Source organism: Cicer arietinum, chromosome 4 (genome assembly GCF_000331145.2).
Source record: "Cicer arietinum cultivar CDC Frontier isolate Library 1 chromosome 4, Cicar.CDCFrontier_v2.0, whole genome shotgun sequence".
Taxonomy (NCBI): Eukaryota; Viridiplantae; Streptophyta; class Magnoliopsida; order Fabales; family Fabaceae; genus Cicer; species Cicer arietinum.
Genome location: NC_021163.2, coordinates 44,017,483 through 44,034,993, shown reverse-complemented (window position 1 = coordinate 44,034,993; position 17,511 = coordinate 44,017,483). Strand labels below are relative to the sequence as shown.

Here is a 17,511-nt window from a genome sequence, read left to right as displayed (position 1 = left end):
TCCAGTCTATTAAGTAAACAAAACACAGTAATAGAACCAAAAACCAATAATAATATTGACACAACGCAACTTCTTTCAAGAAAATCAAAAGGGTTTGAAAAGTAGTAATAAAATGAAGCATTAATAAAACGTTGGGTGTGACAAGTAGAAATAAAACGAAGCACAAATAAAACGTAAAGTGTGAGGGAAGAAGTAAATGGGTAAAGGCCAGTCTTTCCCCGTACCAATAATGGCTACATAAGGCGAAGGTGGAAACACAGTGGTGCGCACGGCGAAATAGGGAACGTTGGAGATAAAGGTATCAATTGTTGTTCTCTTCTTCCCTCCTCATCTAGATTTAGGTTTTTTTTTTTATGAATTTGTTCTTTGCTATATTTAAACATTATGATTAATACATCTCTGTTTATGTGTTAGTAGTAGTCTATTCAAAAAAATTGTCTTTTTTCGTTTTGCTTTATTTTTAACAGTATTAAACTATTCAAATTTTTTGTCTTTTTAGTGTTAACAGTAATAACTCTATTTTTGATTTTGTCTTTGTTGTATTATTTTGTGGTCCATGTATAGTTTGTTGTATTATAGTTTAACTAAGTTGTTGTGTATTCAACTATTTGTTTTGTACAGGTCAGCTAAAGTCCACATAATTAGGTTAATAATTAATCATGAGGGTATTTTTGTAAATCATCCGGTGAACATGTACATTAGTGGCCAAATGTATGAGATGATTTGGTCTTGGGATTTAGACTTAATGTCCGACATGAAAATTATTGTACACCAACCATATTAGAGTCTAACTACTAAACCGTAAATCACACCATTAGACAAACCACATAAGTAGACAACACCCTAAATACATCATTACAAAATACCTTTAATCCAACACTTTTAATTACTTCAACATTACAATAAGCAAAAGAACAATGATCAATAGCCATGAAAGTATCAGAAAACCCCATTAGTTTCATCTTCAACTTCAGTTCATCACCATATACTTCTTTGTCACATTGTCTTTTTTCTTGAATTCATCAATCCTTTTTCATCAGAGACATAATAACTTCTTTTGCTCGTTATGTCAATGGCTCATCAAACCAACCAAAATAATTACAAGTTTTTTTACCCTGTAACTGAAATAACATAGAGAAAAAAAAGAATCGAATCTTCCTTCAATGAATTTTCATAATCTTAAAAGAGTAGAGCAAAAAAAAAAAAATCCAAAATCTTGATGATTTTTTTTTTCAGAATGTTGACAAATTGTTACCTTATAAAATTCACAATCATGAAACATTCGACCTGGATTTTCAATGGTCCATGAAGTACACAAAGGAGATTCAAGTCCACACAAACTTTCTCTCCTTCTAATTCTCAAATGAGAATTGTTGCTTGTAACTAAATACGAATGGAAATACATTTTTCTCCAGAAAACACAAAGAACAGAGGAAGAAGAAACAAACCACAATCGATGCACAAAAAGGACGAAGAGAAGAACACAATGGAATGGAATAAGGATTAGGGTTTTCTAAACTCATCTTCTTGAGCTTGTTTTACTTATTTATTTATGCTTTTCATAATTCAATGATGTAATAAAATAGAAAATGTGTTTGTACAAATTTTGGAATAATAATAAAATGTAATTTATCTACACGGAATCGTCCACATCATATGTTTTTTTGACACATCATTAAAAAAATGATACTTCATCAAATTTTAGATCAAAATTTTGTTTAGGACTAAAATTGGGAAAAAAAATAAAATGGAGTGACCATTTTCGTGATTCAGTTAAAATAGGGGGACTAACACTTCAATTAAGCCAATAAACAAATACATATTAAATATTTTAGATTTATGTTAAAATTTGTATAGATGATATATAAGATATAATCTTTTAATTTAAAATAACAAAATTTGAAAAAAATTTATATAGAGTAAAATATTATTAAATGGTGTAATATTAATGTAATTTAATTCCTTTTATATATATATATATATATATATCGATTCATGTGAAAATTATTAGAAGGTTATTTGATAATTATATTCGATTAATTGGGTAATTTTTAAAGCTTTTTATTTCAATGTAAACTTTAAGCTAATTATTCAAATTATTATTTTTGGATAAAATTTTAAAAAAATATGACATAGTTCCCTTACCATGGAATGTTTTTATTTATTTTATAAAAATAAGTTTTATTTATATTAAAATAAAAATAATACAATCAGATATAATTATTAAGAAAACAAAAACATATTAACAATACACATAAAAATTGAAGAAATTAATGAAAAACAATCAAATTAAAAAAATGATGTCAATCATTATATTAGAAGGAAAAAAAGTTATACCCTTATAATCTTATAATTCACTTGTGTTTTTAAAATATTCATTTTTAATGGAAAATATGAATGAAATGTGCACTTTTCAAAATAATTCAATAATAGAATAAAAACATGAAAAATCTATATAATCAAACTCTTAAAATTAGAATCCCAAATATAACTTTAGTTTGGGTGGCATCAAGATAAATCTCACGCATCAACAAAATTGGTACTTGAATATATCCTTTTTTTAATACATCTTATTTTACTAGCATTGTAGGTATGTAGCAATGAAGTGTTCGTGTCAATATGATATTAGTTTTGAGTAATTTTCACAAAATATTCGTTGTTCTAAATTTTAGAAACATATTAGAGTGAAAATAAAATATTCGGAAACTTCATAGCACAACTCGATTGAAACCATAAATTTTCAACATCTTCTCATAATGTGATGAAAGTAGGACATTTTTCCAATACACTACTTTTGATTTTGCTTGAAAATATAAGTTTCACAAAAGTATAAAAAATATTGCAAAATACAAGATTTACAAATTTGACCTCTAATTAGAGCATCCCAAACTTCTGGCTTAACATACTATAAATGTGTAGTTGGAATCCAAGCATTACACTGAGTTCAGTTGTAATATTTTCATATGTTGTTGTACTGAAGGTACTAGTGGCTCTATTATCTATTTCATTTTCATGCACAAAAGCTTCAATTGTTGGTGTATTAATCTCGTAAACTTATTAAAAAAATTCAAATGTAGGTTAAAAATGCCATTTTAAATGGTTTTTTAAATGAAGAAATGTATATTCATCAACCTCCTAATTTTGAAGATAAACATAAACCATATCATGTTTTTAAACTTACTAAACCCCTATCCGGACTTCAACAAGCTCCTAGAGCTTGGTATGAAAGGTTCAGTTCATTCTTAATCAAAAATGGTTTTTCAAGAAGAAAAATCGATACTACACTTTTTAGAAAGATTAATAAATCTGATTTATTAATATTTCAAGTTTATGTTGTTGATATCATCTTTGGATCAACAAATGAAAAAATATGTGAGGATATTTCAAATCTTATGCAAAGTGAATTTAAAATGAACATGTTCGAAGAATTGAGACATTTTCTTGGCATACAAATCAAACAATGTGGAAATGAAATTTTTATTTGTCAAGAAAAATATATCAAAGATCTTATCAAAAAATACAAAATGAATTAAGTCAAATTAATGGCAACTCCCAATGCATCCATCTTCAAATTTAGAAAGACATGAAAAAGGCAAAACCATTTCTGAAAAAGGCAAAACCATTTCTGAAAAAGGATATCGAAGAATGGTTGGTTATTATATCTAAATGTCTTACATATCAAATATTGTTTTTGAAATTGGTTTACATGCTAGATTTCAATCTTCACCTAGATAATTTCATCTAACGATATTAAAAAGAATCTTTAGATATTTTATTGGTACTACTGATCTTGGCATTTGTTATAATAATGGTTCACATTTCAATCTTATAACATATTGTGATATTGATTATGCATAAGGAAAAATTGAAAGAAAAAGCACAAGTGGTGCATGTCAATTTCTTTGAGAAGCCCTCATAAGTTGGTCATACCAAAAACAAAATACAATTGCACTATCAACAACGGAAGTTGAATATGTCTCAACTGCACATTGGTGTTTTCAAGTTCTTTGGATTAAAAATCAACTTGAAGACTTTTCTATAAGTTATTCAAATGTTCCAATTTATTGTGATAATACAATTGCAATTAGTTTGTTAAAAAATATCATTTAGCATTCAAGATCCAAATACATTGATATTAAACATCATGTGACCAAAAAGGATGTTGAATTTCAATGTATTTGGATCCTAAATTTGAAAGCAACATAACATTTCCACAATTCTTTCAAATCAACATTCCAATCCAAATCATTCCACCTTAATCCACACAAACCAAACCTTCTGAATCTGCTCTTTAATCATTTGAAACTACACCAAAACTGTCTAAAATAATTCTCTTAAGGTCAATCATTCAAGTAGGTTGGGTTAGAGAGACTCTAAAATGTCTCCATCTTTATCTCTCCCACAAATAATTTGAATTATCTACTTGGTCTAAGACATTACTTTACTACAAGTCATTGCATTAACTTATCAACTCCCCACTTTCCACAAAATCAAACTCAATTTGTGTCACTCCCTACCTTTGGTCCTACCATTGGTACTTTGAAATCATTCTACTCCTCATTCACACCTCCTCCTTTTACCTCCTCCTTTTATTTCAAAAGGTTTTGGAAATGAGACTTTGTTGAATCTTTTGGGTGTTCCCTCTACTTTTTGATATAACAAAGGGAGAAGTAGTTAGATGAGAAGTTTTTTTTTTGAAAAACTCTTTTATGTACTTCTCTTTAAATTTCTGTCTTTTAATATTTTTTGAACTATTTGTATACAATATCATTCTGGATGTAACATCTTTTGATTAATGAATGAAATATGATATTTTAGTTCAAACTATCTTTGCATTTTTAAAACGTGATATTGGATGTTGAAATTGAGGGGAGTTTTTAACAAAAACACATTGATTATTATCATTTTTATAAAATCAGAATAAAAAATTCAAAATCCAATTAACATGTTTGTCATCCTAAAAAAAGAGAGAGATTGTTGAGGCAAAAACCGTAAATTAATATTTTGAAAATAATCAAAGATTTAATTAATTTTTTTAATTATAATTATGATCTTATTAATTATTAACTTGTGTTTTTAAGTGAATTTAATTTTGACAAAATAAAAAAAACAAGTTAATTCATGATATGTTGAAGTATGCATATTCATGCAAGATCACATGATCATTTTTCAAACAATCAAAATTGATTTGATCATCAAATTTGGACTCATCTCATGTACACATCAATATGATAATACACTTTTATGAAGTATGAAATGATTTGGAAGATTCCTAAAAGAAATGTCAAAACCAAATTGCTGACAAAATGATTGCAGAACATTCTGGTTGTCTTATTAAAAGACAAGAGAAAAATAGATCAGTTTTGGGATCACTAAAAGCTTGTCTTTGATTGATATAATTCACACATGGACCACTCAAAAGTAAACAATCCTTAAGAAGTCAGATAGTGAAGGTCCACTTGCAAAACTCATGTATATTAATATGTAGTTTTGATCTCCAGATTGATTAGTTAAAATCAAGTTGCAAGCACTCAAGTTCACTGCAAAAAACATTGTTGACATGACATATACGCATGCTTTTGACTCAACTTTATACCAACGGACATATTCAACCTTCACACCCAACTTTCCTTCAAAATATCAAGGAAAAATGTTTTGGATTTGAATAAGAACGTTTTGGACAATATTGCAAATAAGAAGATTATTTCAAAGAAAACAATTGACAGCTGGCAAGACTGTCCAACTCCTATATTTATATTAAACTGAATATTTTAAGACTCTCTTAATCTATAAAACAAAGATCGATCAGAAGATGAAGGAAGAGTTCAATTAACAATCTATCTACAATTGTTCATCTAAAAAGCTCAAGTTGTGAAACTCCTCTCTAAAGAAAAACTCCAGTTCTCTTATTATATTTATTGATCATTTTACTGAGTTCTTGTTGTTAATCAATCACAATTCAAACCCCTTTCTTGTGGCATTTATCGCTACTTCATTATGTATACATTTGGATGCATGTATATTGGATTGATCCACCATGAGAATACCACATAGTGTATTATGCAGGTTTCATAAGCTATTCTCGTAGTGATAATGGTATATGTCACTCTTAGACCTAAAACCATTATGATCTCTAGATAATGAGTTGATTGTTTTATTGCCGTCAAACATTGTCTATAACATGAAGATTATAAAATCAATTAACGCAAATGAGTCATGCAAAAGGACTTGAGTGACCTAGATGGGATTTTCCACTCACTCATAACAGAAATAATATTTATGTGACCCTTGATAGAGTATGACTATTAAATTCATTGTCATACTGAGGTAAGTCAATATGGGATATTGACTATTGTAAAGTATACTCGAGTATCAGGAATGAGATGTAAAACTATACAAGGGTTACACATTATGCCTTGAGTTCAATTTAGATATGAAGGCATAAAAGAGATTATATGCAACATCATTATCATGGAAAAGTTACGTCAAATCAGACGATGTTCTCGTCACTTGGATAGCAGTGGTGTGTTGTTTGATACTGCTTGTTGTTTATAATATTAAATATTTGATTTAATATTATTACCAATGTTACGGGAACCTACAAGGTCAAACACACAAGAACAAATTAAGTTTTCACAATTAGTCTTTAAGGTACATTCTTTTTCCCAATTCAGTCCTTTAAGGTACATTCGTTTGCATAATTAGTCTTTAAAATATATTAAGTTATGCATGTAATTCTTTAAGTTTGAAAATTTTCTCGAACTATTGTCATAAAATGTTATATCTAATCGAAACATTACAACAAGTGGATTGTCCAAGCTACTTTGCATTTAAAAGAAGTTAAAGATATTATTTATGTAGATAGACCTTTTTACCTTATTTTTAAGGATATACATGTGTATAAATTTTTTTAGAGAAAATCAAGAAATATAGATCTTTTATAATATTTGATGAGTGATTTCTAAATAATTAGTATGATGGATATATTGTTGCAACATTTTGTGGAGTTTCAAATGATCAAAAGCTTTCAATTGAACTAATTATTTTTAAAATTGAGATAAATGACTTATAGTACAAACATAATGTAACTTAAAGGATCAAAATGAGATAAAATAAACTTGAAGGACTAAAGCGAGAAATGAGTTAAACATAAAGGACTATAGGTGTAATTTTGCCTATAAATAATGATAAGTGCATGGTGATTCTTATATTACCTTAAGGAATTTTAAGTTTATCTTGTCATATTAAAGCATTCTTTATTATTATTGAGTCAAAGGCAATGCCTTCCCATCCCACGAACAAATAGGCGAACTTTAAATCAAAAGTGCACACTGCAAAAATATTTTATGTTGGATAGTATTTTCTACCACAATATCGAGAAGTTCTACATGATCATATAAAAATGAGGCACATAGATTAAATGAAGGGCACCACGAATTAGATCATATCACTAAACAAGGAGAAATCAAGCCATACAAAATATTGGAGTCTTTGGAGTTGGAGCATAGTGTCACATTATGAAGTAAAAATATATACTCTTTTAGGGTGTTATTTCTTCTCCCTTATTTTGATAAACACTTATATTATTTATTTCATTTACTATATGTCAATGAGTAACTAAGTTCTCTTTTAAGGTGTTTGGTGAATCTTATAATTGAAATACATTTTTACTATGTCTTAGTTTTAATTGTAGTTTTATTTTGGATTCTTATTTTTTTATTCCAATTGTGTTTGGGATGACCAACATTTGCATGTTTTTATCAATTAATTGACTATTGACCAACTACAATTAAATGGTAGATCTATAGGATAATTAAGATTATAATTCTTGTAATGAAACATAGATGTTGATCTTTTAATCATTCAACCTCTTAGTTCTTTATGCTTTCTCTTAATTATATTTTTTATATGATCAATCAAAGAATTAATTTAGGAAAAATAATATTACATGAAATGATTAAACCTTATTAATAGTTTTAGAAGAGAGATTGATAATTGAGAGAATAAATAAAAATTCATATAAAACAAGAATTTGTGGTATTGAAATTACTGATAAAACTATGACCCTATATCTTCTCTCCATTGAATTCAAATTTTTGTTGTTATTTTCATTTTAATTCTTGGGTTTTTGTTAATGTAAATCAATCATAATCATTACTATAAATAATATAAAATCTTAATTAATTTAATAATAATTAAATTAATTCATGTAGATACAAAAGTGGATCACTAACTTGCATATATTACCATTTTTCAAACTCATACACTTGCATATATTGTACAACAAGTTACCTCTTAATTATTCGGTGATTCCCTAACTTTTTTTCTATATACTAAAGTGGATCACTAACTTGTAATATTTTAGACAAAATATATATAGTGGCCCGTTTAAGTTTAATTTTATTAAATTAGTTTTTAATTTTTTTTTCCTTTCTAGATAGATCCTTTAAGTGTGGTTGTATTTGAAATAAATAAATAAAAACTTAAAAGTACTAATTTGATAAACTTTTAACAACTTTAATGATAGCAGCATGTATTTTGCATTTTTTTTAATTAAAAATATTTTTCTCATCTTCTATAATTTTTTATTTAGCTTAATTTTCTTTTGGCCACGTACCTTAATTTCGAGGTTTAATTTGGTCCATTAATTTTAATAGTGTTAATTGGATCCTTCAACTTTACTATGTTAAGCTAATTGATCTTTTTCATTTTAATCGTTAAACCAATTGACTGTTAATTTATTTGTGACTCTAACATGACAAGTAAATATTGCAGACAAATAATATATTATAAATTGTATAACAGGAAACCACGATATTAAACGTAACAATTTTTATCGTTATTTGTGTCATTCATTTTTTAACCACTAAAATAAAGGATAATATTGATCTTTAGAGCACATATTTAAACAAAGAAATTAGTCCAATAGAATCGTTCAATTGAATGTCGGATCGCTCATCTAATATTTAGCATTCAATGCCACAAACAACAACTAATTCTACAGCACCACAGTGGTGGGCACAAACCACTCCGATGATTGTTTATGTGCAAGGCTGATGTCTCAAATTTGGAGAAGAATAACAATTGTATAAACCTTGGTGTATTTGGGTAGAGAAATTAAACATTCTAGGAAAATTAAAATTTTAAACAATTCAAATATTTTAATTAGATTTTCTTTATTTATAAATTTTTTGAATTGAACAATTATTCATTAAAAGTTAGGAAATTTTTATAAATTTCAAAAAAATTAGGTAAAATGAAAATTAAATTTGGACCAAAACTGAAAATTTTTAAAAGTCGAGGGACCATTTTACAATTTTTTCACTACAAGAAAATATTTGCGGCAATTATATAAGACACATGCAACGGTTTTGACTGCGGTAAATATATGTTTGCGACGGTTCTTTAACCATCACAGATTTGTGTGTCACAAGATCAGTTTGAGATAGTTAAAAAAACCGTTGTTCCAACTATCGGCAACATTTGCGATAATCTCTAACCACCTACCTCTATACATTTTGCGACAGTTAGAACTGTCATTAAACACGTCTGATTTTATTTGTTCTTTTAGAACTGCGATAGTTATCAACCATTTTTATATGGATTTTGAGATGGTTTGAACAGTCGCAAGTTTAATAATTTAAAATAAAAAATTATGATCCAATTTTTTCTTATTTTATACTAATTAAATTAAAATAAAAAAAATATTCGTAAATATCACCAACATAATTAAAATATACAAATATATAAATATTGTGACTAAATCCAATTTATATAAACTTTTTAAAACTAATAACACCAATTCATACATCGAACTTAACTAAAACAATAAATAAAGTAGTTTAAGTGTTCAAAATTCAAAACATTAATGGAATGACAAAACATACAAAACAACTCCATCAAACATAGAAGTTTATCAAAATATCTAATTAGTCCCTAATGATGTTGCTCCACGATTATCCGGTTGGTAGCTAAACTTAGAGGTACACCTACTATCTATTGGCGATTCGTAGTATGTTGCCTGGAAAAAAAGTATATATTAACCTCAATTAATCTTGATAAACATTTCCAAATACCAATTAACTAAACTTCTCATATAGCTAGAAACAATCATTACACAATTGATATTTTTAATCATCGAGAAACAATTCCCACATGAATTTTTAAATAGGTTTGCTAAAAAAACAATTTTACTTGTTTTTCTCTGGAATTTTGCTTTGCAATAAGAAATCAATTTGCTCCTACAACATATCATATTCCGAATCCATTTTCTTAAGCCTATCGATTTCAGCTTGCATTTTCTCCATCTTTTCATTATATTCGGAGGAAGACATTGATCTTGCAGAGTGATGAGTAAATCTAGTGATTTGAGACGACATTATTCCAACTCCCATACATCAAACATATACACAAACACATCCACAAATGCTTCATTGCAATTGTTCATGCAGAGACAAATGAAGCAAGTTAAATTCCTCTTTGTAACAGAAGGGTTTGAAATACTTTAACCATTACAATAGAAAAACACCATGCAATACATTCAAGTATGTGTTGCAAAAGAACAATCTATTTGATATCATCAAAGAAAATAAATAGATGAGCTATAGCTTATAATCAATCACTATTACCAAAACTAACAATTGCATATTTGATTTATAAAGTGGTTAACAACAAATACTTACAATCACATAACACTTCTATTATTTACACTTACATTTTTTTCCTTGGCCTCTTCATTGACATATGACCCATCAAATTTTTTATGACAAATTGAATACATTTCACACATACTGTATTTTCGAGCATCTCTTAGTTCTTACAAGTAAACACATATAATAAGTATTTGTGCAATGAAGTATACAATCAATGGTAGCTTGAGTTCTGAATATCCCAAAAGAATGAATTTTTGTGATCTAGAATCAAACTTGCCCAATTTATCTTTTGTGGTTAAAATAAAACAAATACAACCAAATTGATGAAAATAGGAAATGTTCAATTTTCTATTCTTCCGTAATTCATAAGGTGTTTTATTTAGCATATGTCTAATTAGTATTCTATTTTGAATGTAGCATGCAATGTTAATTGCCGCTGCCCAGAAATTGAAGTTTCAATAATACAAGAAATGAGGTTTGAATTGTGTGATGGTTAGTTAAATTGTTTTTTGAAATTTAATTATGACTTGGTGATCAAAGCAATTTGGAAAATAAAAGAAAAAGGAAGAAGTAGAAGAACATAAATTAATTTTTATACTAGTTTGCCACCAACCTGACTGGCTACATCCTGTACCTTCATCTGAAGGATTTCTTCCAATATTTCTACCTGAATTACAAAAACACTTAGCCTCACCGAGTTAAGTCTTCTCAACTTTCTGGTTATAATTGCAACACATTGAAGGAAATACAACAACCACTAATAGCCAAATTAGAAGTGTTTGTTTGGTTTGATTTTAACTCTCAATGAGATAAAATGTATGTGTCTAACACTTTTTAGTATTTAGATAAATATGTGTTTGTACAAGTGCTTAATAATCAAATAATAAATGTTCCAAGTTGAGATTTTCTTTAAAGTGTTCGATGTTGTTCTTCAATTCTGTCCAGACTTAACTTTTCAGATTTTCTCAATTTTTGCAAAGTAGTTTGATGAGAATTGTTGTAAGATTTTTCAATTGTAGTTCTCTTGTTCTGTAGTGTTGTTGTTTTATGTTATCGTGTTGATGTTTTATGTTATCATGGTTGCTGAACCAAATAAGAATCCTTTTTGTAATCAATTATAGAACATATGTCTTGCTTCATTATTGAATTGAAACATTGCATTGTTCAATTTTGTTCTTTTGTAAATCGTTAGTTTGAACTAGTGTATTGTTGTGTTGTTTCACTTTTGACTGTTACTGCAAATTTCAAATTGTTGTTGTTGTTGTTGTCAGTGATGAACCTTTTCAAAATGTATACACCAATTAAAAAAAATACTTAGCCAATATTTCCATTCGATGCAATTTGGTAGGTAATCGACTGTAACTTTTCTGGAATCTTTTCAAGTCTTGTTCTGAACTTTGATATCTTTATGAATTAGTATTCGAGGCAAAATTTTCAATATATTAGAATCAGAGACAACTTTTTCTTGTTTTAGAATTTGATCTGGAATCCTCTAGATTTCATCAAAATTACTTCTTTAGAGTCATACCTAATTTCCGGAATCATTGACCTTCATCAAATGCATTAACATTTGTCATATGCATTGACTTTTGCCAGAGGTGTTGACTTTTTTCAATGGAGTAGAGTTTTTGTCATAGGCGTTGACTTTTTGTTAGAGGCATTTAGTTTTCTCATAGTCAAATGTCAATGTGTGTGTAGCAGAGTCAGAAGTATTAGAGTCAGATTGGAGTGTGTTAATATCATAAGCAGAGTCAGATGTTAATGTGTTAATATCATAGACATAGTCAATAATTTGCTTGTGTTGAATTACTTTCAAAGGCAAAGTTAATAATATGCTTGTATTGAATTACTTTTAGAGACAAATACAACTTACCAGAACACGTTATATATTAGAGTAAGAGAAAGTTTATCAGAATAGGTGTTTCATAGCCAACATAGGGTGTACTTCCTCTGATCGTGTTGTTTCCTCTTTTAATTGTGTTTCCTCTAACATATGCGATTCTTCTGATCATTATGTTTCCTCTTATCATTGCATATCCTATGATCTTCACATTTCCTTTGATATGTGTGTTTCCTCTGATTATTGTGTATCCTCTGCTTAGTGCATATCCTCTGATCTTTGTGTTTCTTCTTATTCTGTTGTATCATTTGATTCTGTTGTTTCCTCTAATTTGTTTCGGGGACAAAACCATCTGTTTGTTCTATTTTTTTGTACACTTAATTTAGAACATCAATACATTAAATTGTTCTCGCAAACAACCTTTTTGTTATCAACAAAACTAGCAAGGAATTGTTCTACAAAACCATCTTGGTTCCAACATATTTCACCCATACTGTATTTTCGACCACCTTTTAGTTCTTATAAGTAAACACATATAATAAGTACTTGTGTAATTAAGTATATAATCAATAGTATATTGATTGAATCCTACCAATTTATCCCTATTCCTTGCGATCGCCTTAGAGCCTGATCTATATCGTTAGCTTTTCTTGATTTGCAACATTTTTTTCAGCCTTCTCTTACAGTGATAACAAATGATATAAGGAAGTAGAATATTAGAAAACAAAGGAAAAGACAAAAAAATAATAAGTCTAATGGTTTTTGTTAATAGAACATGGATAATTTTGTAGGTTTTTCTCAAAAGAAATATCCCATTTATAAAATTTCTTAAACAACCTAAATTGTGCATCTCACCATTTCTTTTCAAGTCTCGTAAGGAAATATTTGACCAACATAATCGTAAAAAAAAGTTAGTTAACAATCCAAACAACAACTAAAAAATATTTAATTGTTTATCAATAATACCTTTATTTTATTCCTAGAAATTTCATTTTTTATTTTCGATTGAACTAGTTTTCAGTTGTCGTATATTATAGGTAAATCCTTAAACTTCCTTACAATTTCACCCATAAAACAGCCTAACAAATCAAAATTTAATCCTACCAGTTGACCATCTGAATTCCATCTAGTTATTATCCTGCTAAAATTAAGAGGAGCTTCAAGCACGTTTGATACACTTAAGTGTATCTTTGAAATATGTCTCGCCTCATCTAATACACAATTCAATGAAATATGTCATAACTCAACCATGTAAACCAATTAAATTATATAAATATAATTATACATTAGATTACATACTAATAACTTTTACATCCCAATATGTAGAATTCTTTTTTTTAGCAATTTCTAACTCATCTTCCACCCCTTCTTCAGAGTGAGAGAGTGTCTCCTAGGAAGGTGGTGGTTCTATCACTTGCATTGTTGTAGTGTTGTCGCTTGATTCCGTGGTGGTTTTTTCGCTTGCACTGCAGTTGGTGGTGCTATCACTGGAGAAGGTAGTGGTTCTATCGATTGCACTATTGGTGGTGTTGTCGCCTAAAAAATTGGTGGTTTTGTCGTTTGCACTGCAATTGGTGGTGTTGTCATCGGAGAAGGTGGTGGCTCTATCGCTTTTATTGTTGGTAGTGTTGTCATCTGGGTTGGTGGAAAAGCTGTCATTTGGACTGTTTGGTGTAAACTATGTCTCCGCATGTGCTTCATTTTGGCTGCTTCAAGATCTCCAAGTAGTATAAGCCTCAAGTGGCCCTTCAGGAAATGCTACAATCACTTATTATCCATGTAAGTAAATAAAAATCATCAAAGAATAAGAAATATGTTATGTTGTTAATCTTTTCACTTTTAATAATTTTGAACAAAAATGAATTATGATGTGATTGAGAGAATAAAAAATAAAAGTATAAAGTAATATTGAGAGATTATTACTAACCGGTGAGGGTTTTGAAATGGTAGAAGAAGATTTGTGAAGGGATTGAGGGAGATGAGTCAGATTAAGAGTCTCCATCATTTATTTTTATTCCATTGTTTTGCGCCAAATATCCTCATATGATGATTCCATTTTGTTCACAAGATTGAGACTCCAAACATACTTACATTGCAATCATTGATCACAACCAAGTTAGACCGATGCAAATAGATAAACATATAAGATTTTTAAAGATGCCAATATGTACCAATTTAATCAAAAAAAAAAAAAAGCAATAATGCATAATTATGCCTAACACAAAAACGAAAACAATAAGAAAAACGAGCACATTAAACATAACACAACAGTAAACAATACTAAATAAAATAAAATGAAGAGTATCATATTCATAAATAACAACATCAAAGATTGAGTAACAATAAACAACAAAATCGTAAATCCTCTAGGGGTTACAAACAACAAACTAGACTTCTTAACAATATTCATATCCTGATTATTGTCATCAAAATCATCATTAAAAGTTGAAGTTTATGGATCATCATTTGTAGCCATTCTTACCAATTGTATATGTGTAGTTTCATTAGAAAAAAAATATTCCAAAATTTGAGATGGGTACGGTTCATTGGGTGCCATAATTTCATTATCTTCACACATGTATTACAATTCTCTTGGCTTCAAATGAATAGGTATGTTCCATCCTTGTTACTTTTCATCATCCACTTAAGAAACCATTTGAGCTTTTGATGATTTAATGTATGACTCGTCATCTTCATGTTCTCTAATATGTATTAGTCTTGCAAAATTTATAGAGATAAAATCCAACTTGTCCGTCTTACTGCCTCTTGGGTTTCTGGTATTCACCCATTTACATTTAAATATGGGCACTTTGAAGCCACCATAGGAAAACTCAATTATATCAATGACCCCTCCAAATCTTATTTGGGCATCACTATTACTTGAGTAACTTGGTATTCCAAACAGGCAAAAAATTCCACTATTTTGAGTTTTTAACAACTTGTCTCGTGCCAATGTTCAAAATTTAAATCCATTGACATTATATGTAGCGAACCTTCTAAATTTATCAAAAAGACCTTGAGCAAGACTAATGAGAACATTTTTATGTGATCCACTAATGTTGTCGAGATTGTTACAAATCTTAACACCATAAAATATACAATTAAACACATTCTTATTAAAAACCAAAGCAACTCAATCACCAATTTTTTTCATGAACACTAACAAGATTGCGGAACCAATGAGAAAACTTATGTGAACCTTCTTGCTTACCTAAGAAGCACTCCTTGCACCATTCCTCATCTGGCTTCGAGTAATACTTCAACGTTGCCTATTTGGTTATTTCAAATTAGATGTATAAAAAAGATAACTTAGTAGTAAATAATACAAATAGAATAAAATTATTTACCTTAAATAGTAGTAAACTATAATGCAGTTTGTTAAAACGTGTCTATGAGCTTGTAAATTTTCAATTGGTGTAAGGGTATAATATGAAAATTCACAGACAAATTTTCCAACTCTAGGAAATAATTCAGCTGCCTGTGAGTTAGTTTGTATTTCATTAATAGGCTTATCATCTAACGACCAAATTGATTCTATCTAGTCTCAATGTTTTCTAGATACCTTGAACAATATGTAAGAGTCTTTTGTATAAGGTATCCTTCTGCAATAGACCTTTTTGGTTGTGTTTTATTATGTATATATGATTTAAGTTGTCTTATATACCAATAATGGAAACACAATAATATTAGTTAGAATAACTTTGTCAACTGCAAAATTATTGAATGAACGAAATCACACATATTTTACCTTTCAACGGGATACATCCATCGATAATGAATAAGACCTCCAAGTTTAACTTCTTCAACAAGGTGAATAATCGAGTGAACCATAATAACGAAGAATGAGAGAGGAAACATCATTTCCATGTGGAAAAAATTGAGAACAATCTGGTTTTGCAATTTTTCTAAATCATCAACAATACTTTACCACATAATTGTGTAAAGAATGAGCAAAACTCAATCAATATAATTTAAACATCATCAAGTAATGTGGTTCGAATGGATAATGGTAGAATTTGTTCCATCAATATATGATAATCATGTCTCTTCAACATTCTATTCAACTTAAGACTTTCCAAGTCAATGCATCTAGAAGTGTTGCTCGAATAACCATTAGGCACATTGATATTTTTAAAAGTTGTTAAAAATCCCTTCTTACCTTTAGTAGTCAGCGTAAAGACGGCCGAAGAAATTCTTCCATTTTCATTGGGTGAAAGGTCTAGTCTTATGTCTATAGCTTTAAGGTCTTATCTTGCATTAACATGATATTGACTTTTTGCACTATCGTTTAGCAAAGGAATATGACATTATCACACACATTTTTCTCAATATGCATCATGTCAAATTATGGTGCAGAAGATTATCCTTCCAATATGGAAGTTTAAAGAATATGTTTTTCTTTTTCATTGTTGATTGACACCTTGTGTAGGTTATCCACCACATGTTCTTTTTACCGACCCTTATTTCTATGGCTTTCTACCAAATGTGACATCAATGTTTTGAATCTGCTCAAGAATTTGAAGCCTAGATAATGTTTTAGGCGGACCACACATATCTTGTTGACCACCAAAACGAACCTTGTTCAATCTAAATCTATGTCTCCGATCAAGAAAACGATAATAACCTATAAAACACCATCTTTTTCTATGAGGTAGACGAAGAGGAGTAGAGTCAACGTTACACGATGGACAAGCAAGTCCGGTGTAAGTGTTCTGTAACACTTCGGTCATTACTGTTACCAGAGATGCTACCTCACGACCTTCTCAGCTCAATTGGTAGTGGGACTGTGTGGAGGTGGTACTTATCCCCTAGGTACCGGGCTCGAATCCCACGGACGGCAAAAACTCGCCAGATTTCCAACGGTGGGAAAGAGGGGGCGATAAGGTCGTGAGGTAGCATCGTCGGTAACGGTAATGGCCGAGGTAGCTCAATTGGTAGTGGGACTGTGTGGAGGTGGTACTTATCCCCCAGGTACCGGGCTCAAATCCACGGAAGGAAAAAAATCGTCAGATTTCCAAC

The 17,511-nt window shown here is 29.3% G+C and overlaps 1 long non-coding RNA gene across 2 annotated transcripts; it reads right to left on the bottom strand.

Annotated features, from left to right (window-relative positions):
- Window positions 1–13,599: 13,599 nt before the first annotated feature.
- LOC140920171 (uncharacterized) lies at window positions 13,600–17,472 on the bottom strand. 2 transcript variants are annotated; one of them, XR_012162811.1, is made up of 3 exons: window positions 15,704–17,472; window positions 14,420–14,578; window positions 13,600–14,250 (listed from the first exon to the last, which is right to left on the bottom strand). It is a non-coding gene; the product is annotated as an uncharacterized lncRNA (long non-coding RNA). The 2 variants fall into 2 exon arrangements; XR_012162810.1 differs by having other exon boundaries at window positions 14,420–17,472.
- Window positions 17,473–17,511: the final 39 nt, after the last annotated feature.